The sequence below is a fragment of the Nanorana parkeri genome, unplaced genomic scaffold (genome assembly GCF_000935625.1).
Source record: "Nanorana parkeri isolate BGI_ZX_2015 unplaced genomic scaffold, ASM93562v1 scaffold939, whole genome shotgun sequence".
Lineage (NCBI taxonomy): Eukaryota > Metazoa > Chordata > Amphibia > Anura > Dicroglossidae > Nanorana > Nanorana parkeri.
The window spans coordinates 635,986-659,756 of record NW_017307207.1 but is presented as its reverse complement, the minus strand read 5'-3'; the positions used below and the strand labels follow the sequence as shown (position 1 = coordinate 659,756).

Below are 23,771 nucleotides of genomic sequence, written 5' to 3'. Positions count from 1 at the left end.
CAAATTAGCGGCTTATCAATACAGTAATAATAAGTAGGTTCACTTTCCATTCACTTACTTTGCTGAGTCACAAGTAATAGAATATAACAAGATAACAAAACCACTCCCCACTGAATTGCAGAGAACAGATGAGTAATCGTCTTAGTTCTTTGCAGACGGTATTTACTTAGGCCTTCATGGAGTTGTACATTTTGTATAGAGTTGAGAAGGGTATTGTGGTCTGTGATTCCATTATGGAGATTCCCACTCACTTTGTGTTCCATTGGCACCAGGACAAGAAATGTGTCACAGGGTCAGGAAGCCATAGTCAAAAATGAAAACCTTACATTCACACACACAAAAATGTTTTATCTTTTCTCACTGTAATAGAAAATGTTTTTGTTTTTTTCTCTATGCCCCATTGCACAGATTTCATATCGCTCTCTGTCCCATTATAACTGACAGAAAAACCAGAGAAGTGCTAACCCCTTTCCCACACTGCCGAAAAAAATAAAGCTTTCGACAGAAGTTTACGATGAACACAAATGTTACAATAAAATCATACAATCTCCTTTAGATTTACCCATAAATATGCAGCATGAAGGCTTATCACGTTTCTGGCCACTACAAAGTGCATGCTGAAATGCCCAAGTTATGTATCCATCAAACTATTTTATTTGGCCACAGATTCACTGTAACCCTTTAACTACCAAGGACAGTTTTGACAAGTAAAGGGTTAGGCCCCAAATGCGGCCAGGAAAAGTGCGTTCTTCCCTGCACACACACACATTAAAACATGCACAATCGCTCAGAGAAAATAAAAAAGGAAACGCGGTACGCCTGTAGCAGAATTTGCTACATGATACTTTCCTGCATTTGTCCTGTGTGCGGCACCCAATGGTCTCAATAGAGACGCACAGCAAACGCGGGAACAAATGCGTGACGTGCCGGTCATCTCTGAGCCTGACGAAGGGGACCCCAAGTGGCCCCGAAAGCGCTTGCCAATGAGAGACAGCATCTGTAAATAAATAAGCATCTAATTACTGTCATTATCGTTGGAGTGCTGGTGACATCTTCCTTTTTGGAGGCACCCAATGGTCTCCATAGAGACGCACAGCAAGCGCGGGAACAAATGCGCACACAAGTGTGACGTGCCGAGGTGTGAACAGGGCCTAAAGCAAGCTCATGGCTCTGCTATATTACGCACTAAAGCCACCAAAGCCAGAATGTGGCTTTGCTTTGTGAATGGAAATTAATAGGTGAACACCACATCACCAGCACTGGACCTGGAACCAAGAGCATGACTCCCGTTGCTTTCTGGCAGCAGATAAAATGGAGCTTCGAAACAGCTATTCAAGTAATAAAAATAAATAAATCACTTATAAATTAAAAGTGAGCCATAGCAATATAGTAGGGCTGCAACTAATGATTATTTTTTTATAATCTACTACTTGGCCAATTATTTTTTCGATCAGATAAAAAAAATGTTAATTCCATCCTTAATTTTAAAATACATGGAGTTGTACAAAGTTTACTTCAAAATAAAACTGCATTCACAATTTTTTGCAATCACACTGCACTGGAACGCAGGGCATCGCAGTGCCTCCCATTACAGTGCGGTAATAGCAATAATACATTATACAGCTCAATGGAGAATACCACCAGCTATAGGAGGAACAACAAAAGTCCCAGCAATAGTACATTATACAGGCTGTTTAATGTATTATTGCTGGGATTTGTAGTCCTCTATACAGCGCAATGCAGAATACCACCAGCTATAGAGGACTACAAAACCCAGCAATAATACATTATACAGTGGTGCAATGCAGAATACCACCAGCTATAGAGGACTACAAAACCCAGCAATAATACATTATACAGTGGTGCAATGCAGAATACCACCAGCTATAGAGGACTACAAAACCCAGCAATAATACATTATACAGTGGTGCAATGCAGAATACCACCAGCTATAGAGGACTACAAAACCCAGCAATAATACATTATACAGTGGTGCAATGCAGAATACCACCAGCTATAGAGGACTACAAAACCCAGCAATAATACATTATACAGTGGTGCAATGCAGAATACCACCAGCTATAGAGGACTACAAAACCCAGCAATAATACATTATACAGTGGTGCAATGCAGAATACCACCAGCTATAGAGGACTACAAAACCCAGCAATAATACATTATACAGTGGTGCAATGCAGAATACCACCAGCTATAGAGGACTACAAAACCCAGCAATAATACATTATACAGTGGTGCAATGCAGAATACCACCAGCTATAGAGGACTACAAAACCCAGCAATAATACATTATACAGTGGTGCAATGCAGAATACCACCAGCTATAGAGGACTACAAAACCCAGCAATAATACATTATACAGTGGTGCAATGCAGAATACCACCAGCTATAGAGGACTACAAAACCCAGCAATAATACATTATACAGTGGTGCAATGCAGAATACCACCAGCTATAGAGGACTACAAAACCCAGCAATAATACATTATACAGTGGTGCAATGCAGAATACCACCAGCTATAGAGGACTACAAAACCCAGCAATAATACATTATACAGTGGTGCAATGCAGAATACCACCAGCTATAGAGGACTACAAAACCCAGCAATAATACATTATACAGTGGTGCAATGCAGAATACCACCAGCTATAGAGGACTACAAAACCCAGCAATAATACATTATACAGTGGTGCAATGCAGAATACCACCAGCTATAGAGGACTACAAAACCCAGCAATAATACATTATACAGTGGTGCAATGCAGAATACCACCAGCTATAGAGGACTACAAAACCCAGCAATAATACATTATACAGTGGTGCAATGCAGAATACCACCAGCTATAGAGGACTACAAAACCCAGCAATAATACATTATACAGTGGTGCAATGCAGAATACCACCAGCTATAGAGGACTACAAAACCCAGCAATAATACATTATACAGTGGTGCAATGCAGAATACCACCAGCTATAGAGGACTACAAAACCCAGCAATAATACATTATACAGTGGTGCAATGCAGAATACCACCAGCTATAGAGGACTACAAAACCCAGCAATAATACATTATACAGTGGTGCAATGCAGAATACCACCAGCTATAGAGGACTACAAAACCCAGCAATAATACATTATACAGTGGTGCAATGCAGAATACCACCAGCTATAGAGGACTACAAAACCCAGCAATAATACATTATACAGTGGTGCAATGCAGAATACCACCAGCTATAGAGGACTACAAATCCCACTATCCCAGCAATACATTATAGAGCACCATGTGGGGGGAAAGTGCAGGCTTACCTGAGCAGTCTTCCAGCAACTTGTTTCTGAGATATGGCCTGTCAATCGGCAGCTGTCATCAGACCACACCTGTACTCCTTACTTCTTCTCCCCGTGTCCCTATGCCGATTGTGGATGTGGGTGGGGAGGAGGTGCAGCGTGTGTAGCATGGATGCGGCCGAGTGGGTCTGGCAGCGACGAGCGTGAGGTAGGGAGGAGGTGTGGCGTGCAGCGTGTGGAGCCGTGAACAGGGCCAACCAATCGGAAGCCGATTAATTGATGACTGAAAAAGTTAATCATCGATTATAAATCGATTATGTCGATTAGTTGTTGCAGCCCTACAGTGCGGGCAATCACACTGTGCGTGGGAGGCGTCTTTGGGGTGCCATTGCGTGATCCCAAGTTGCTGGATTGCTTGAATTTCGCTTACCTTTGACCCGGATTGTCCCTGACCACGTTGATTGCTGCCTGCCCCTTGACCTCTTGCTTGTTTACCGGATTTGCCTCCGTCTCCTGCCTCGTACCCCGCTGCCTGACTGGTGCGACCAGTGGCTTGTTTGACAAGGGAAGCCTCCCCATCAAACCAGTTTCCAATCGGGAATATGACAATTTGTCAGGCCGAAACCGAAAATTACTTTTTACCCACGTTTTTATATATAATTTTTTAAATAATTGTATTGAAAGCACACAGCACTTGAATAGCATCAGCCGAGGAATGACAGCTGCTGGTGGCAAGATTCTGCAGACGGAAGCTGAATGTAAGCAGGTGGTGGGCTGGTGCAATAGTTAGCCTGCTATCGGCCATTACAAATTGCAATAGCAGACTGGCTATTGCACCCGCCCACTGCTTGCCGTCTCTCCTCCCAGCGTGGAGGAGAGACCTAGGGTATCCAGCCAACCACTCATTATTGATCGATTAGTTGGTTGCAGCCCTACAATATTTCAAGTGTTACAGTACTAGAAAAAAGAAAAAAAATTGTGCATGGGTTTGGCCACTAAAAACACACTGGCACTGGTTAAGCTAACAAACTGGTCTCATGGCACTTAGATTTTACCTGGGTTAATGGTATAGTACACCTTATGAAACAAGGTCTTCAAGGTGGACTAACCTTTAACACAGCAATATTTGCCAGAAAATATATAGTGAAGGGCCTACCTGACTGGATTTTCATTAACAATGTGTCTGGGAAGACACTACATAAATTATCTTAAGTCCTTTAAATTGAAGTCTAATTACCGCCTTGGAATTAGAATGCAGCTGCTTCCATGAAAACCTTACTACACAGGTATTTTTCTTTGTGTCTTTTATAATTTTAGTCCTTATCAGTCGGGAATGAGGAGTAAAACGTTGATAAATCATCTGAACTACAAAAGGACCAAAATCGATTGTGTTTAATCCAGCCGAGTCAACAAATGGATGCAGTAATGCCAGGAAGTGTAACCAAACGAAAAAACTCCAGGGTAACAAATGTTTTCTTCTAACTGTCTGGTATAAAGCATATGTAAACAGGGAGGAGGAGGATTTCAAATATCTATCACCTGCAAATAGCAATTCTAAACACAAAAGTGAAGAGGTACAGCAGTTACATTGTGCTTTGACAACTCTATTGTCAGACGTTCCCAAACACTACATTGCTGTTCAACACTCTACAAAAACGCTCAAACATGAAAATCCCATTGTTTTCTATGGGTATGGTTCACACCTTTCCGTATTTCAGCCCGTCTGAACGTGCTACAAAACGGCCTATGCCTGAAAAGGTACATGAGCTTCTTTGCAGTGTTTTTTGTCGCGCGTTTCCATTGGGTTACAGTACCAAGTATTACAGTACCAAGTATTACAGTACCAAGTATTACAGTACCAAGTATTACAGTACCAAGTATTACAGTACCAAGTATTGGAAGTGCTCGTTTGTCGCGCGTCTTTTTACCGCGAATCGCGGTAAAACCGCGCATCACGAAACACGAGACAAACGCGCATATTCGATACGCCTAGGTGTGAACCCAGGCTAAAGGCAATGCAATAAAAGTAAGTACACACCATGGAAATTGTTGCGTTTTTAACATATTTACACAGGCAAATATTCAATCATTCAAACAGTGCCTACAGATAAAGGGTTTAAAACTAAATAGAAAGCACAAGGAAACTTTGCCATTTCAATCATGTAATAAACGAGAATATCAATAGATGGTCATGGTGCATTGTGGAAAAAGTTCACCCTACGCCTCAGAAGCTGGTGTTGCTCCTTTAGCGGAAATGGCTTCTTGCGGAAGTTTTGTATACCTGCCCACCAGTCTCTGACATTGTCTTGGTGACATTTTTGACCAACCTTCCAAGTCAAGTTCCTTCAGTAGCAAGATGTTGTTAGTGGGTTTACTTGCTTTAGTTGCCCATTTCAAATGTCACAGCTACATTTCAATAGGATTTAAAGCAGGGCTCTGACAAGGCCATAACCCTCCATTTCTTCTCCTTGCTGGATTTGCTAGTGTGCTACAAATAATCTCATTGAAATATCAATTTCTGGTTCACACAGATGGCCTCACATTCTCATCAAGCATGCTTTGATGTGGAGCAAAACTCATACTTAGCTCATTGACTGCAAGCTTCCCAGGGCCCGAAACAGCAAAGCATCCCTGAACCATGACTCTTCCATCACCACGAGCCACAGTTGGTATGAGGTTATTCTCCTGAAAAGTTGTCTTTGGTTTGTGCCTAACATGTCTAAAGTTACTGCTGCCAAACAACTATGTCAGCAGCACAGCACACTGCCACTGAACTTGTAGACAAAGACCAGGCCTTCTGAAACAAACTGTAGTCTTGTTCTTATAGTCAGAGGCTTTTTCCTGGCACACCTCCTGGGCAGGTTGAAATGTGCACATCTTTTTACGATTGTTGATGTATGCCCTTTAAGTCCAACTGTTGCAAGCATCACCTGCACATCCCATAATGACATTTTGCGGTTCTGGGAAACTTCTTCTAGCATCAAATATTAGTTCAGGGATGGAAAAATCCAGGAGCCAGGTAGCCATGCACCTTAAGGTCCAGTTCACACCTGAGCGTTAAAACGTGCAACAGGTGAAAACCCATGTTTGCCTATGGGCATGGTTCTTACCTGCTCGTTTTACCGCACGTACGATCGCGCGGTAAGACGCCATACGCCCAAAGAAGTACAGGAGCTTCTTTGGGGCGTATTAACGCGCGTATCCGGCTGTATCCATCAGGATACAGGCGGATACCCCCTTGGAAACTCGCGTTTGCCACGCGTTTCTTTTACCGTAAAACCGTGCGGTAAGAAACGCGCGGCAAACGCAAGTTTCCAATATGCTAAGGTGTGAACCCAGCGTAAAAATTACAGCTGGCACCTAACTTCTGGGTTTTCTGTAGCTGTCAGAAGAGCAGGCTTCTAAAACAAAAATCCTGCCGTCTCCTGGATTGGACAGACCAGCTCCCGAATTCCATATTAATTTGTCTATCCCTGGGTTAGATTTTGGGCTGAATTGAATAGGCCAGCCAGACATGAACAAATTAGCAGTCATTTCAAATCTTTGACAGTTATTTTTCCTTAAAGTGGAATGACCGATATCAAAATTATTTGGCAAATATTTTAAAATCAGTTCCCAAGCTTATAGGCATCAAACAACGTTTCTTTCTGAGGGCCTTAAAGAGATCTTTGAACTTGACATGATGACACCACGCACGTCAATAGCAAACCCTAGCCATCAGAGGGTAAAATAAGAAATTCCACCTGCATACTCCCTAAAAGGTGCCCATACACCTTACAATTATCTGGAGATTTTTGTCTGCGATTTCGGCCGAAAATCTGCCAGTTGATGGGGAGTGTGCAGTCTCAATTACTGTACAACTGGCAGATTTTTGTATTTCAAGCAGGCTAGAAAACTTTTGTCTAATTGGACGAAGATTAACAGGTTATTGGTGGTGTTATAAAACAAAATTCTCAAGATGCAAACTGCACATTTGTGAGCAGATTCTGGCTCATTTATGTTAATGGCCAAACACGCATAAAAATGCACACAAGCACAACGCGCATTTTCAATCGTCTCCCATTGAGTCTATGGGGACAAAACGAGCTGTAATATGCCCAAAAAAAAAAGCATGTACTTTTTCCAGCGACAGGCGTTTCGCTTATTGCAACAAATTGCTCAGATGTGAACAGGGCCATAGAAACAAATGGGATTTTTTGGGTGGCGTAAATTTGAGCGTTTTTTTAGGGCAGAAAAAGCACTACAAAGCGCTTAGTGTGAACCAGGCCTAACAGCAAGGATGGATGACCCTCCATCTGCCAGCTGTTACATTCAGACTGCAGGACTTTCTGCACACCCAATCAGTGACTGCATCTGACTGCATGCAGTCACTGTTCGGCCGTGACTTTTCCACCCAGCTCATCGTCTGCGTTCACACTGCTCGATTATCGTACGATAATTGTGCAGTGTATGGGCACCTTTAGATTACAAAATCAAAAGGAGTCGGGTTAAAAGGAGAACTATGAGGTGCGTGCTTTTCACTCACCTCATAGTTCTAGCCGACCTGTGACAATGAGACTGTCACAGGTCAGCTCAGTAGATCGGGAGGTGAGCGAACACATACCGGCGTTCGCTCACCTCTCGATCCTGTCACGGCTCTCTGCCATGACAGGGGAGGGGCTGGATTCCCTGATCCGCCAGCGCTGACTGGCAGAACGGATCGGGGAGGGGGCGGGTACAGCTGGCTCTGCCAGCACAATTGTCAGGATACGCTTCAGCTCGCGGTATACTGAGCCTAGGGTGACGGGAGGACGCTAGTTTGTGTCCTCCCATTACCCTAAGGAGAACTATGGGGAAAAGCCTTAACCCCATAGTTCTCCTTTAAACGAAAAGGCCAAACACGCCTATAAAATTCAGCCATATAATGGCCAGCTTAACCCTTACTTAACTATCATTAACTCCTTCCTCCCATTTGCAATTTTTCTGATTTTTTTTTAATATTGAATTAAACCTCCCCCCCTCCCTATTTTTGTTTACTTTTTCAGTGTCATATTTGGAGAAAAAAAAAGAAAGAAAAATAAATCTCTCTCATTTGTATGTAATGCTTTGCACCAGGAAGAGCATTTGTTGCGTTATGCCTTTTTGTCTGTAGATTGCATTGAAAATAAAATAACTCTGCAATCATCTAAAGAAAGCCTTGTTTGCACTGAAAAATATATCCATATACTGTATGTACTACTTAGTATCTAAAGTAATGAGAAAGCTTTTACCAAATCATATAGGCCCATAGCAGAATTTAAAAAAATAGTTTTGTTCCATAAGGGGTATACAGGTGCAAGAGCTAAACTAAAACTACTCATTCCATTACACCTCATGTAATGGAGAAAAACAAAAAGGCAGACATGTTTGAGGTCCAGCCTCGGTGACTACACTTACTCCTTCACCGCATATATGGAAGGAGCTGTGTACTTTGAAGTGTGTAATTTGCAAGATTTCCATGGGGAAAAAAAAAAAAGGAAAAGTCAACTAATGCAAGCACCTCACCGAAGGACTGGTAAGCTGTAATAAATGAAGAGTTTGTTTTTGGTTTATATACACTGAGTGGCCAGATTATTATGACCACACAATCAGTACTTCGTTAGGCCACTTTTTGCCTTCAATACTGCAACGATTCTTCTTGGCATTGACTACACGAGATGTTCAAAGGTCCATGCCTGATGAATAGCACTGTCCAGTTCTGTGAGATTTGATGCTTGTGGAACCAGCTGCCTGATGGCTCTTTCAACTTCGTCCCACAAATGCTCAATTGGATTAAGATCTGGCGATTGTGGGGGCCACCTAAGAAGGTAAATTCTCCCTCATGTTCTTAAACCACTCCTGCACAATACGAGCACCGTGACATGGCGCATTGTCTTGTTGGAAGAAGCAATCTCCATTGGGATACGCCATAAACATGATAGGATGAACTTGATCAGCAACGATACTTTGGTATGTTGTGCTATTCAGACGTTGTTCCACACGAATTAAATAGCCCAAATCATGCCAGGAAAACATGCCCCAAACCATAACACTGCCCCCACCAGCTTGAAGGGTTGTACTCATGCATGTGGGGTGCATGATTTCATGCCGTTTCTGCCATCTGCATGATGCAACTGGAAACGTGATTCAATGGACCACATGACTTTTTTCCAATGCTCAACTCTCCAATCCTTGTGTTCCTGTGCGAATTGGAGACGTTTTATCTTGTTAACTGCAGACAGCAAAAGGTGTTGGAACAGGCCTTCGGCTTCCATATCCCATACGATGCAGTGTACGGCGAACAGTGCATTCAGAGATCATTTGAGAGGATCCCTGATTAAGATCTGCAGTAATTTGATGCACTGTTGCCCTTCTGTTGTCTTGTACCAGTCTTGCCACTCTCCGTTCTGCCCTAACATTGACTAGTCGCTGACGGCCACAATTCGCACGTTCAGACCCAGATTTTCGGCTGACAGTCCAGTCTTTAAACACTTTAACAACAGCTGCTCTTGAACATTTAACGAATTCTGCTGTTTTGCTGATACTCGCTCCATGGCTCCGAGCGGCAACAATCATCCCACGTTCAAAGGCTGTTAAATCGCGTTGTTTACCCATATCTTCAGAAAAAAATCACTTCTACTGTCGTGGTAAACAACCTGCTTCCCTATTTATAATGGTCTGGCCATCTAGCAACTTCGGCACGAAATTATAGCTAATTTGCCTACAAACGTCAGGTGGTCATAATAATCTGGCCACTCAGTGTATACATGCTTTAAAACCCAACTGAAGTCTTAGGTCAGTGTCCAAGAATTTATTTTTTTAACAAGACATTTGCAGAGCTTTAACCACTTCAGGAACGCACACTGTCAAAATACAGCATGTCCTGAAGTTGTTATACCAAGAACACAGCTGCTACTGCAGTCGTCTTCTTGGTATTATTTTAATCAGCCGGCGATCGCTGTTTAGATACAAAAACATTCCTGCATCTATACAGACGCCGAATCACTTATACGGTGCGGCGAAATGTGCCCTCCTCCCTGCATCTTCCCCCGTGTGGGACGGGCACAGCGGGCCTCCCCAGACAGATCAGAGGGAGGTCAGCAAGCTTGCAGCCCCTGATCTCTCCTTGGGCTCACTGGACCCGAAAATTATGTGTATTGCATCACTTCCAGTGTCATTGTTTACATCTTCCGGCTCCTAGAGCTAGGAGAAGCTGGTGAAGCAGATCTCTGCTTCTTTGGGGTCCCTAGGTGACATTAAGGATCTGAAAGACCCCTGATATCTCCATAAAGAGGACCCGTCACATTATATTTGCTATTAGAAAGGGGGCTTATTAGCCCCCTATGTGAGTGCAATAAAGTTGTGTTAAAAAAATATGAAAGTAGGAGCCTATCTCTAATGCTGTCCTGGAAGGTGACTAGAGAAATAATGTTTTTGTAGATTGGGGGGAGTGTTTCTTTAAAGTGACATTAAAATCAGTAATTAACCCCCCCTTGCCGGTTTAAGGACTTACCTTAAAAGATGCCTCTGGATCTGATTATCTTTCCAGTAGTTTTTAGGAGTCCCTCCAGCACTGGTGCCGGTCTGATCCACAGCAGACTCCTGTCTCTTCCTGTTCCACAGAGTCTGTGCTGCATTGACTTAACCTGCTTCTCTCTTCTGCCGGGCCGAAGATCTCTACTGCGCACGATCCTTTGCGGCCGCCCGAAAATTTTCAGATCTTCGGACAGGAGTGCATGGTGGAGACACAGGTAGGTTTAAACCTATTTAGTAACTTTTTTTTTTCTTTTAATGTTTTTGCATATATCTACTGCTTGCTATTACTGTATGTTAATGAAGCTTAGCAGATAAAACACAATCATCAAATTTCAGTCCCGAGACTTGCCATTGGGGCAGACCACGGTGACAAGGCTCAGAAAAACCTGGAATCAGCCATCTTGCCTGATATAACAAAACAAAAACAAAATTTTTTTCCAGATAAGTTCTTTTTCAGTGTGCTGTGAATAGGAACAAGTAACGAACATATGGAGAGGTTTTCCTAAATTTGACTGCAAAAGTGGAAATATATTAACACTGTATTAAGCTACTACACCAGAAGGCTGAAAAGCTGCACTGCTACTCTCACACAGACATGCCCACTGTACAGTGCCCATTTAACAACGTTGCTCGAATAGAGCGCAACTGTTTGGCTCCAGCAGTCCGATGCATCCTCAGCACAGTACTCCAACAATGCCCTTGAGCAGCATTGTGTTGTGTGCACGTCTGTGTGAAACCAGTGGTCTGGTCAGTATAGGGAAGCATGCAGCTTAGTACAGTGTGAGGCATGAACAGTTTAAACCAAAAAGTAAATACAAAGGACAGACTATTTAGGAGCCCCCCCCAACCAACACTAGATATAGTGAACACAGTTTAAAAAAGGAAAAATTACATTCTTTACATGTTACGCAGTCAGGCTGTATGACAAGTTAAAAAACTAAAAAAAAAAACTTCAGTTGAGCTTTAACTAATATGTGCATTATATTTATGCTCATTAGTCCCCCTCCAATGCTGTTTGTTTGCATAGGCAATACTTTATTATTATTATTATACAATGATTTATATAGGCGGTAGCTGCGTTGGGATGAATTGTTTGAGAAAGTGATAGTTCAGTGGTTAGGTCGAGGTGGGATAGGCTTCCCTGTAGAGTTGAGTCTTAAGGGATCGGCTAAAGGCAGTCAGAGTTGGAGATAGACGGGCAGGTTGGGGTAAAGAGTTCTAGGGGATGGGAGAGACTCTAGTGAAGTCCTGGAGGCGAACATGGGAGGAGTTGACGAGGGAGCTGGAAAGCAGAAGGTCTTTTGAAGAACGGAGGGGACGGTTAGGGTGATACTTTGAGATAAGGTTTGAGATATAGCCGGGGGCAGAGCTGTGGATGGCTTTGTAAGTCATTGTTAATATTTAGAATTTTATCCTTTGGGCTATTGGGAGCCAGTGGAGGGCTGCAGACACTGAGCGGTTGGTTAGGTGAATGAGTCTAGCACCAGCATTCATGATAGACTGAAGGGGGATAGCCTGTGTAGAGGTAAGCCAATGAGGGGGGAGTTGCAATAGTCAATGACTCCAAAACTTCAGCTAGCGTCCCAGAACCCCATGTGCTTTAAAGTACAGCTCCGGGCACGATAATATAAATTAGAATAAGGCTGCTTAGGCATTCTTTACTTCTAATCTGTTATGAATGTAAAAATAAATTGTCCTGTCAGGTAGTACAGCTACCGCTGTACTTGAAGCTCACTGGAATGTATTACTTTTTGAACATCCATGGTCTGTCAACATTTCTACTTTAATGCATGAAAGGAATTGAGCTCTTAGAAATGTGTATACATTAGGTTGTCACTGGATATAAATGGTGGAACATAACTGGAAAACCAACATGCAGCAAGGGACATTTAGATAACAATTTATGCTCAATTCACAAAGCATTATGTATGCACCATTTTCATGAACGTGTTATTTGCTTTTTTACGGTCGTAAAGTATTTTTAAACTAAAAGGCACTACCCCACAATTTACCATGCACACACATTGTTATTGACTGTAAATTTCAATTGAAAGATTGTGAACAGGGTTATTGCTGCTCAAAGCAAACTCGAGCTTTGCTAACTCGGTACATAGCAACTGGTTTGCTTTAATCCTCTACCCACCCTAGCCTATGCTTAACCTTCCTCACTCCCGTGCAGCACTACGAGCCAATGGAAATTACCAATATTTTTGGGGACAGAGACATGTAAACAGGGCTAGGCCAAACAGCACCATTGGGAGTCTATAGGCCCTGAGTAAACTACAACTTCAAAAACTTGTAGCTTACACAGGCCTTTCCTTTATTCTTAATGGAGCATGGAGAGAACAAAAGGAAGGCAAGTATACACTACTAGAGTGAACCTGAAACATTTCTTTACAAGCAAGTAACAAACTTCAAATTACCTGAAGTATTTGTAAAGCAAGCAACAAAATAGTCAATCAGATTAAACATCTACTAAATGCAGAGTGCATTCTTCAAAAACCTTACAGTAAGATGGAATTTTCAGGGAAAACGTTTAACAGTGGCAGAATATTTTGGAAAGTTAAAGATATGTTATTTTTGCCCACTAAGAGCAAATGGACAAATTATCTTTATAGTTTATTGTCCCAACCACTTACCTTTGCCACACTCTCCCGCCGATCTGTACATCTGTCCGAGCCCATAAATAACCAATACTTCCAAGTACTGGGAAGCATGTAACTGCAGAATTTAGTACTTGTCCTTAAACAGCCAATCACCAAATACTATCACATGGAGGAGGGGAAAAGGTCACTAACCCGGTGTAATTTTACACAGGCCAACACAGTGCTTACACAATGTTCGCAGCCATAACGCCGATGGACAAACAGAACAGTGGGGGGATTTAGGAAAGGACAGTAGGGGGTGGAAGCTTTTATAAGAATAGGCATGTTCTGACGTATGGGCTGTGATCATACAATTGTACTGAGCATTATGCATCAACGCTTTCTGGAATTGGAACTGTTTCCACACAGCTACCAATCAGTTTAGAAGTTTAGGTATAGGTCTGATGTTGAATGTAGGAAAAGAAGGGTTAACACCATTCATTAGAAAAAAATATGTTGATAATAAAATGCCCAGTGTTCCCTGTTCTTCAAAGTCAGCAGAATAGCACACACAGAATCGATAAAAGGTCAGTCCACCCAAAACCAATACTTCACCTTTTAGTGGATACTGGAGAAATAACCTGACAATTTCTTACATCTTTCCAACTTTAGATTTGTATTCAATTATAAAATATCTGCAATACAACAATGTTGACTACATTCAAAAATGTGTGTGTGTGTGTGTGTGTGTGTGTGTGTGTGTGTCCTATGCAATCCCCTCAAGATAACATGCGCCTAATGTAATGAGAAGTTTTGCTGAAGGAAAAAAAAAAAAGGTGCCCAATGCTCAATATATCATGGCAAAAAATAATGCAATGCTCTTCATGCATTGTTACTAGCCTAATACAGTAATAGGGGCTCTTGTACCTCAACCAAATTAGGATACACAAGGCATCTGGACCAGATTCATCCATCTCCGTAATCAGTGTACCAATTGATTAACGGCTTTATCATATTGTCTTGAACTTGCTTTCAACTGGCAAAGTCCCACAAGACAAGCATACAGCAGATGTTATAACAGTAAGAATTAAAACCTAGAACTCGGTACCAAAGACTACTAATTCTGACTTCTGCTGTGTGGATCTGAAAGTGTTTTCAGGAAAACATACAAAACCACATAGTGGCAAACATTCCAATAAAACAAATGCTGCATTGGTTTAGAAAAGGTGCGTCATGTCAAACACAATTTGTTTTAGGAGGTGGAAAATTCAAAGCACAACTCAATTTACCTCCATATTACACCAGGCAGGGGAAGGGGCCAAGTGCACTTATCTAAATGAAATAGATATTAAAACATGAAGGTTTTTTCATTAATGGGACCAGACTTACTATAAAAACATTTTCCTTTATTGTTTAGTTTTATTTTTTAAATGTCCTCATTCGCAAGTGCTATTCAGACCACTAGCCTAACCCACCCACCTCCCCCCGTATGGGGGGAATAGAGGCCATCAGCTAGCCGACTGCTGTGAAGGCACCCATACGTGCACGGTCACAGCTGGCCCGCACGTAGCTGTGTGTGTCCATAGACTTGCAGTCTCAGCCTGACTGAGGGCAGAAGGAGCCTATGGCTCCTCTGCACTCAGTACCCTTCCTCGCAACCAGGAAGATCAGAGAAACTCGAGTATCTTCCTTTTTGTGGCGGAGGAGACGAGCGGCTGCAGGTAAGTGTGCATGTATGGGGATGGGGGTGTTAGAAAAGTGCTGGGTGTTTCTTGCCTTAATGCACAGAATGTATAAAGGTTAAAAAAAAAAACACCCAGTCTTTAGTACTACTATAATATCAAATATATTCAAGACTAGTATAAAGATATTGCAATTATATTTTTTATTGCAAAGTAACAAAAAGGTATGTATGAAGGTCAAGAGACATCAGCTGCCCTTGGAAGAAAAGATTTTTCATCAGTTTAGAAAGAGCTTCTTTACAGCAGGAGTGGTTAAGCCGTGGAATGCTTTGCTACATGAGGCTGTAATAGCATACATAACGGCATTTTTAAAAAAAATCCAGACTGGACAATATTTGTGCATCCAGGAAATTAAGCCAACACCCGAAGAGGGGCCCAAGAAGGGGTTTCCCCCTATGGCACAACATAGGTAACAATTCTACCGCCTGGGGGTTTTGCATTCCTCTTGGCCAAAGCTGCAGGAGTTTTAAGAACAGTAGTCTTCAATCTCAACCCATTTACTTCCATTCAGTGCGAGTCATCTTATCTCAGCTATCCATGTCAAGAATTACCAGTATCCCCAACCTGTATGTAAACATTTTAAAATGACAAATAACTAAAAAAATATGCACAGCACTCAGCCCCTTCAGGGAAAGTGACAGATCAGCAATGGCTGGATACCTCAACTAGCCTCTACTATCAAAGTAGCCTGGAGAAGGTTTCCACTTATATCAAAGGTGCCGGAATTGTTGAAACTCATTTGGAGACTTTGAAAAGCTAGAAAAACGCAAATAATGGAAACCTGTGCTCGGAGAAATGTGAAATATGCTGTTATTTTATGTTAAATTGTAATTTAAATGTTCATTTACCAGGTACCCCTGCCAGGAACTGATGTCAATGGGTGTCAACTCTAGCTCAGAGCATTTCAAAGCAGGAGCAGCGTTGTCAACCCACACAGGGAGCTCCCAGTGGTAACTACAAGCTGATGTGCTGCTCACAGTCCATCTGCTCATTAGGACTTAAGTGCATTGATACAAGCCAATCGCTTCCAGCAAACATTTGCTGAACTCGCTTCCCCACTTCAAATGACAACGGCTCTGAAAAGGATCAGCGGCGCAGGAAAGGGACAAGCACATGTAGCTATGGTGCATGCATGATCCCCAGAATTGTCCGAGAGCTGTAAAATGCACGCAGTGCAAGGAAAAAGCTCAGCATAAAAAGGAGGTAAAACTGCATTAAAAAACAGAGCCGATTACATGAATTCTTAAATCCAAACGTAATGTGCCTCTTACTATGGGAACCTTATGTTACCTTGCAGCAGAAAAACAGGAGTGCATAGTTGTTTGCGTTTCTAGTTCTCAGGCCTGCTGTCAAATACATACATTTAAAGTTGTATTAAATGCTCAAACTTTTTTTTTAATAATGAATCCCGATCAAACAAAATATACATTGCTCAGCAAAGCATTGCTTTACATATTTGCTCAAACCCAATTATGTTTCTGAACAGCTGCTTCCAAGTCTCTTAGCTTAGATTCCCTGAACTTCCTTTCCAGTACAAGATCCCGAGGGACAGAGCCGATTGTGGCAACTGTTCATCTACTACCTTGGAGAAGGGGGGAGGGATGTAGCTTGTTTTGGTGTGTCTGTGGAGACAGACGCAGCTTACTAGCACACACAAGGGTGACTGCATAGCACCCTGCTTGAGAAAGGAGCCTCTCTAAAACAGTGCTCAGGGGACCAGCTGATCATACAGGTAACTATTAGGGCTATTCACAAAAAGATGAAGAGTTTGAAGAAGGCAGGAGAAGTGAACAATCTAGGACAACATAGCCGATTTGGAAAAATCCTCCAATTCAGGTCACTTTCCAGCTCAGCTATGTTGTCCTAGATTGTCCTTCGCTTCTCCAAACTCTTCACCCTTTTGTGAATAGCCCTGTAAAACATTTAAAACATCAAAAGGAGCAGCATCCATTGTAAGTGATTTAATCAGCATTTGAAATAGCATAAAATCCTTTTCGACTTTATCACTAAGAGTTTCTCGTCAAGTTAACTGACGCATTTCATCACTGCACACCTCGGTCTGGGCATGTATGATTTTAAACAATTCTGGTCATGAAAAGGTAAAGCAAATTACTAAAAGTGATCCATCAAGGGCCTGGTTCTACTTTAACGCCGGCCATACATTGGTAGATCGCTGTGCGAACGTCGATATGAAAAATCTCATCAGATAATATCACCAAACGTTTCATTTTTTTGTTTGGTTTGAACATTGGATTTTGGAAATTTAGTTTTCTAAACGAAAAAACATATTGTTAGAATTTCAGTCAAGAAAAAAAGTTTTTGTCCTGATCCTTCGATTTTTACATCGCTACCATCAAAATCGATCATTCTACTGGTGTATGGCCGGCTGAAGTCAGACGATCAGTATGACTACACGGCAATTAGCATCAAAAAAGGAGGCCAGTGATGGCAGCCTTCATATTTCTCTCAGCAATGGTTTCTTCCAAGGTTTGTATTTAAATAGAGGAACTATAAATAGAACTTCACTTTTGGTATATTTTTAACCACAAACAGTTTTCAGTAACGTTCTTCTGCTGTAACACAGATGAGAAGACAATTATAAAGCGAGGCATTATTTCTCCTTAGAAGAGTTACCGATTAAATACAACTACCGCGTTTTCATGAACAAGTCTGCCTATATTTGCTTTCCAGTTGTCCCTGAATTCCAATTTAAATGACTAGAAATACCCCTTCCGGGTTGAAGGAGGTGACCGGCCCGGAGAAGCCCCTGCCGCCAAGCACAGCCTGCAGGGGGACTTCTGTGCTCAGCTCCGCCAGGGAGTTGGGTGTCAGTACAGAGTCCACACACAGCGGGTAGCACAGAGCCGCACAGCCCGAGTGGAGTGCATTGAACTCTGGGTAACGTGTTGCTAGGTGAAGCGCTGCTAGCGCTCCAAGGGTTAACCATCCCGTGCAAGTTGTCTGAGGTGACAGGCCCGTGCGGGCACTTACCGTGTTACCAGGAGCCGTCACGGAGCTGGTATCTCAGGAGGTATGCCGGCGGCCTCCAGGCCCTGCCGAAGGGGGAGAGAGGAGAGGTACGGCTAGAGCGTACAGTCCCGGCTACCGCAGCTGTCATACAGGGGGAAGCAGCAATCTTTGGAAGGACGGCAACAGCGGAAAGAGCTCACTCTTCCGCTTCCGCTCACGAGGGGAAGAGGTGGGGGGTAGTTCCGGTGCACACGGCCTCAACTGAACTGCGGGAGGCGCTATGCTCGTGCCGCGGAGTGGGCGTGGCACGAGAAGTCAGGGGCGCCTTGAAACGTTTTGGTCGGCGCGGAGTAAAGAGGGCTGTATGAGTGGGCGAGAGGAGGGCGGGCTGCCCGAGCTCTGTGGGCGGAGAGAATCGCGTGCCACGCGCGCTCATCCAATCAGCGAGCGGCTGGGGAGTCCTAGTCGAGAAGATTGACGGAGGTACCGCACATTACCGGTACCGGGAGGTATAGCACTGGGGCATGTCTTCGCTTGGTTGTTAACCACTTGCTGACCAGCGTGTTAAACCCCCCTCCCTGTCCAGGCCATTTTTCAGTATTCAACGCTGCAGTACGTTTACATTTATTCCATCATGCAACGCTGTACCGAAATTAATTTTGTACCATTTTCTGGGGACACATAGAGCTTTCTTTTGGTCGTGTTTAATCAGCACTGGGGTTTTATTTTTTTACTATATAATGAAAAAAGAACCGAAAAGTTTTGTAAAAAAAACTGTTTTCTCTACTTTATGTTATAAAACATGTATGGCTTCCCAATTATTTGCTAAAATATGGGGTCACGTCAGGTAAATAGACACCAAACCTGTCAAACTTTAAAATTTGCGCCTGTGAAATCACGAAAAACTATCATGCCTAATATTGGCCATAGGCAACGCTTTTACCGCTCATCAGTTCAGTGTTATCAGTGATTAATGGCCCCAAAACTATTGCTCTCACTCCGACGTTGACGGCAATATTTTACATGTGTGGCGTGATCGTTGTTTTCGCACGTAAGCGTACCTGAAGCATATTTACGTTTATAAGTTCGTGTATGGATTTCAAACTTTTTTTTTTTTTTTATATATGAGACTTTCATTTTTTTTTTTACACTTAACTTGATTGCTATCTCATAGGGGGCTAAAAAGTCCTCTATGTGATAGCCAATATACAATGACAGGTCCTCTTTATGGAGACATCAGGGGTCCCCAAGACCCCTGTCACCTTGGGACCCCCAAAGAAGCTTATAGCTTCTTCTCTGGCTATAGCAGCCAGAGAAACGGCAGCTAAAGGCGGAAGTGACGTAATACACATCGCTTCCGCCTTTAGAGAGGAGAGATAAGCGGTGGCTGTAGAGGCAGCCGAACGTTTGTGTGGAACAACCGGTAACAGCTGTCTACATTGCCGGCAGGATTCTGCTCACGCGCAGAACAAAACAAAAAAATCACTTAGACGTACATCCACCCTCCAGGAAGCATCCACAGTTCGTCCATTTTTTTAAACAAGTGGTTAGATGAGCACAGCTTTCCAGGAGCGGGCTGTGGAGGATTGTCCCTGGAAATGGAAAGCATTGAGAACATACACAATTCTCTCTGCCATGACTATCAATGTGGCTACTCTTGGAAATAGTATTAATTTCCCTGACAACAGGTTACTCAGGTAGAAAAAAAAAAAGACAAGTGTATCAATAAAGTAATAAATAAATCAATAGAAAACCTTCAGGAAGAGACCCCCTATACCCAGACAAGAGACAACCCTATAGCCAGAGAAGATAACCTATAACCCAGTCAAGAGAACCCCTATACCCAGACAAGAGAACCCCTATACCCAGACAAGAGAACCCTTATACCCAGACAAGAGAACCCCTATACCCAGACAAAAAAAATAATTTTATGATCCAGTTTGCTGTAACAGGAAGAACATTTCTTCCCGATCACATACAGGTGAAACTCGAATAATTAGAATATTGTGCAAAGTTCATTTATTTCACTAATGCAACTTAAAAGGTGAAACTAATATATGAGATAGACTCATTACATGCAAAGCAAGATAATTCAAGCCGTGATTTGTCATAAGAACCTCAAATCCACAACCTCAGAAAATTAGAATATTACATGCAATCAATACAACAAGGATTGTACATAGAACAATATCGGACCTCTGAAAAGTACAAGCATGCATATGTACTCAGTACTTGGTTTGGGCCCCTTTTGCAGCACTTACTGCAATTACTTTTGCACGATATTCTAATTATTCGAGTTTCACCTGTAAGACAAATTGGATATTCCTTGGATCAATACTCTCTAGTGTTATCACTGTTCGGTCCGCTCACACCTCTGCAATGCTGCATCACAGGTGCCTTGAATGGTGTGCTTGCAGTGTGTTGTGGTTATCATCCCATTCATGTTAATAGGCTGCCTTTTGCAGCTATATCACACTAAGTGCACTCACCTTTTTAGAACATTGCATGGCAAGAGGTTACGATGTAATACACATCGCTTCTGCATACAGAGATTGGAGAGGGATCAGCAAGTGGAACAATGCCGATTTTCATGTTGTGAGCCGGTCTTGGGCCCAGCGGAGCCCAGGAGTAGCAGTAGCGGCATGGGGGGCGTGCTGAAGGAGGGGGGCACACACTGCTGGGCATTACACAAGCGATCGGACAGCTAATAGAGCCACCGGACGCTTGTATATGCAACAGCAGTTAGCGGTTGTTTACACCGGTCAGTGTGTTCTGCTTCTTGCCGTCCGTCAGTTTATTTACAATAACAAGGGCGGACGGCAAGTAGTTAAAAAAGATTGACAGGGCTATTCACTAAAGGTTGAAGAGTTTGGAGAAGGCAGGAGAGGTGAAAAATCTAGGCCAAGATAGTTGAACTGGAAATCGAGCCGAATTGGAGACTTTTTTGGCCTAGATTCTTCACGTCTCCTGACTTCTCCAAACTCTTCACCCTTTTGTGAATAACCCTGTGAGAGTTTAAAGGTGAACCATGAGGTGAGTGATTTTCACTCACCTCATAGTTCGGCTCAATAGATCGGGAAGTGAGCAAACACATACTGTCGCACGCTCACTGCTCGATCATCTCCCTGCAGAGAGCAGTGTGTCACTCGCGGCTCCCTGCAGGGATCCCCCTCCCTGCTCCGATCCTCCAGCGCTGACTGGGGGAACGGACAGGGGAGGGGGCGGGTACAGCTGGATCTGCCTCTAGATAGGCAGAGCCAGCTGTCAATCCTGCAGCTGGGTGGATCTCGACAGCATTGTCGGGATCCGTCCCGGCTGCGGCGGGCTCAGTATACCGCGAGCTGTAGCGCGCGGTATACTGAGCTTTGGGTCATGGGAGGACGTTAGTTTGTGTCCTCCCGTGACCCTTAGGAGAACTATGGGGAAAATTACTTACCCCATAGTTCTCCTTTATCACCAATTTAAGAAATAATGGTACCACAGCACACCCAACATTGCAAAATGTGATCTCATGTGATGTAGGATCATGTGCAGCATGGCACATGCTCCCAAATTGCAGAGATGTGAATGGGGGTTAATATCCAGTTTTATTCTGCCCATTTACCATTTCATCCAGATTTTTTTCTAAAACTAACTGATCTGGCTAGACCTAGTTCCAGAGGTAGTCTATTCCACGTTTTCACAGCTCTTACTGTGAGGAAGCCTTTCTGTATGTGAAGGTTCCTCCGTTTTGGTACTATCTGCAATTTGCCCCTAGTACCACTTTGGGTCAAAATGTTTCATCAGCCGAAATTTCAGTGCATTCCTAATTTGTACGGAGCATTACCACAAACGCAAGGCAACATGTGTACTTATGCAGGTTCTGAGGTGGGCTGTGTGGGCTCTCAGCTAGGCTGTGCCTGGTCTTAAGGTGCGGCGTCTCAGCAAGGGTCCTGACGCAGGGATTCATAGGAAGGAGGAGGACCCCATAAGGCAGACGTAAGGTCCCCAGCAAGTGCAGCTGTTTGCGTTAAAAAATGTAAATCGCTGCTACCGGCGCTCCGTAATCGGGTCATTCACGTAAGCAAAAATGCACAGTATCGGTGCCTCCGTAATGATATATGTATAATACAATATTTGTCTTACCTGTAAAATCAGTTCCTTGGATAACGCCTCCTACTCCCAGCCTGCCTTTTGTAGCAAATCGTACAAAGTGGATCACATAATACGGAGGGACGCTCGGATTCCTGTGATGTACTCCAAGGAACGTATTTTACATGCAAGACAAAAATCCTGTTTTCTTGATCACGAAGATGAACCAAAACATAGGCAAGCCCACAAATTAAAAGACAGACTGGTGAACCTTATGGCCCAAACTGGCATCTGCATAGGCCTGAATATCCTCCTGTTGAAACTTAGTGATAATGAACTCAAAAAGGTTTTTAAAGCAGTTTCAAATGCTGACCGAATCACTTACAATGGATGCTGCTCCCTAATGTTCAAGTTTTAGTTTCCCGCAGAATCAGCAAGTCCCCTGAGCACTGGTATCCTGTTTTAGTGTGGCTCCTTTCCTTTGCAGGGACCTATGTCACCCTTGTGTGTGCTAGTGAGTAGTGTGCGTCTCTACAAACACACGTGCACAGCAGGGCAAGCCACTACCCTCGGCCCTCCTCTTTCTTCCTCTCTCCTCCCTCTTCCAGGTTAGTAGATGGAAAGCTGCTGAAGACTGTGCTGTCTCTTGTGATCTTGTACTCAACTGGAAGTTTAGCGGAGGTGAGAGAGTTGAGTCAGCTGTATGGAAACATGAGGACTGTTCGTGCTTGGGCAAAAATATATTCAAATTTTCTGAGATTGTGGATTTGGGGTTCTTGGGGTTTTCATGAGCGGTTAGCCATAATCCTCACAATTATGACAAATCACGGCTTGAACTATCTTGCTTTGCATGTAATGAGTCTATCTCATATATTAGTTTCACCTTTTAAGTTGCATTAGTGAAATAAATGAACTTTTGCACGATATTCTAATTAGGATACACAAGCCTGAAAAGCCCAGAAAGCACTACTGCTTCTAGTAGAATGTGCCTGACTGGAAAAAGGGGGGACCTTTCCTTTGAGCTCATAGTCCTGGGTGACGGTCCTACAAATCCCCTGGCAAGGAGATAACTCATCTGGATAGCCGTTATAGGCACCTAGCGGCATGGGGCAGCATGGGAAAACTTGTTAATAGAGTCTTGCAGAAAAAAAAGTGGTAAAAATTAGTGTAAAAAGCGTACTTCTGCCAGGGCTAAAAGATGTCCATCAGCTAATGACAGAGGAAAAACGGAGGCAGGCAGGGAGTCAGAGAGGTTTTGAAGGGCAGTCCTGCAGCTTCAATTGATTTGCCAATGTCCAGTCGCCTGATGGTAGCTGCATAATCCCAGGGGTTAAAAAATGTAACTCCCTGTGTCCTGTGACATACAAATCACAAAATAACATGTATGTTCTGGTGGTATTAATATAGGCTGAATTGCCCAAACCTGGACAAGTAATGATCAAACCAAGCTTTTTCTTACAAGTAAAAAAAAAACCTACAATTTTCCAAAACATGTCATTTTATTCCAAGAAACACAAGCTGTTTATACAGAAATAAAAGGTTAATGGGTCAGTCCTAATTTTTTTTA

The 23,771-nt window shown here is 43.0% G+C and overlaps 1 protein-coding gene across 1 annotated transcript in view; it reads right to left on the bottom strand.

Annotated features, from left to right (window-relative positions):
- LOC108795148 (serine/threonine-protein phosphatase 6 regulatory subunit 1-like) overlaps positions 1-18,192 on the bottom strand; it is a 47,924-nt gene extending 29,732 nt beyond the window's left edge. The window contains exon 1 of the mRNA XM_018566346.1: positions 18,155-18,192. The gene's annotated coding sequence lies outside the window, so the exon portion shown is untranslated. The remainder of the gene's footprint in view (positions 1-18,154) is intronic.
- Positions 18,193-23,771: the final 5,579 nt, after the last annotated feature.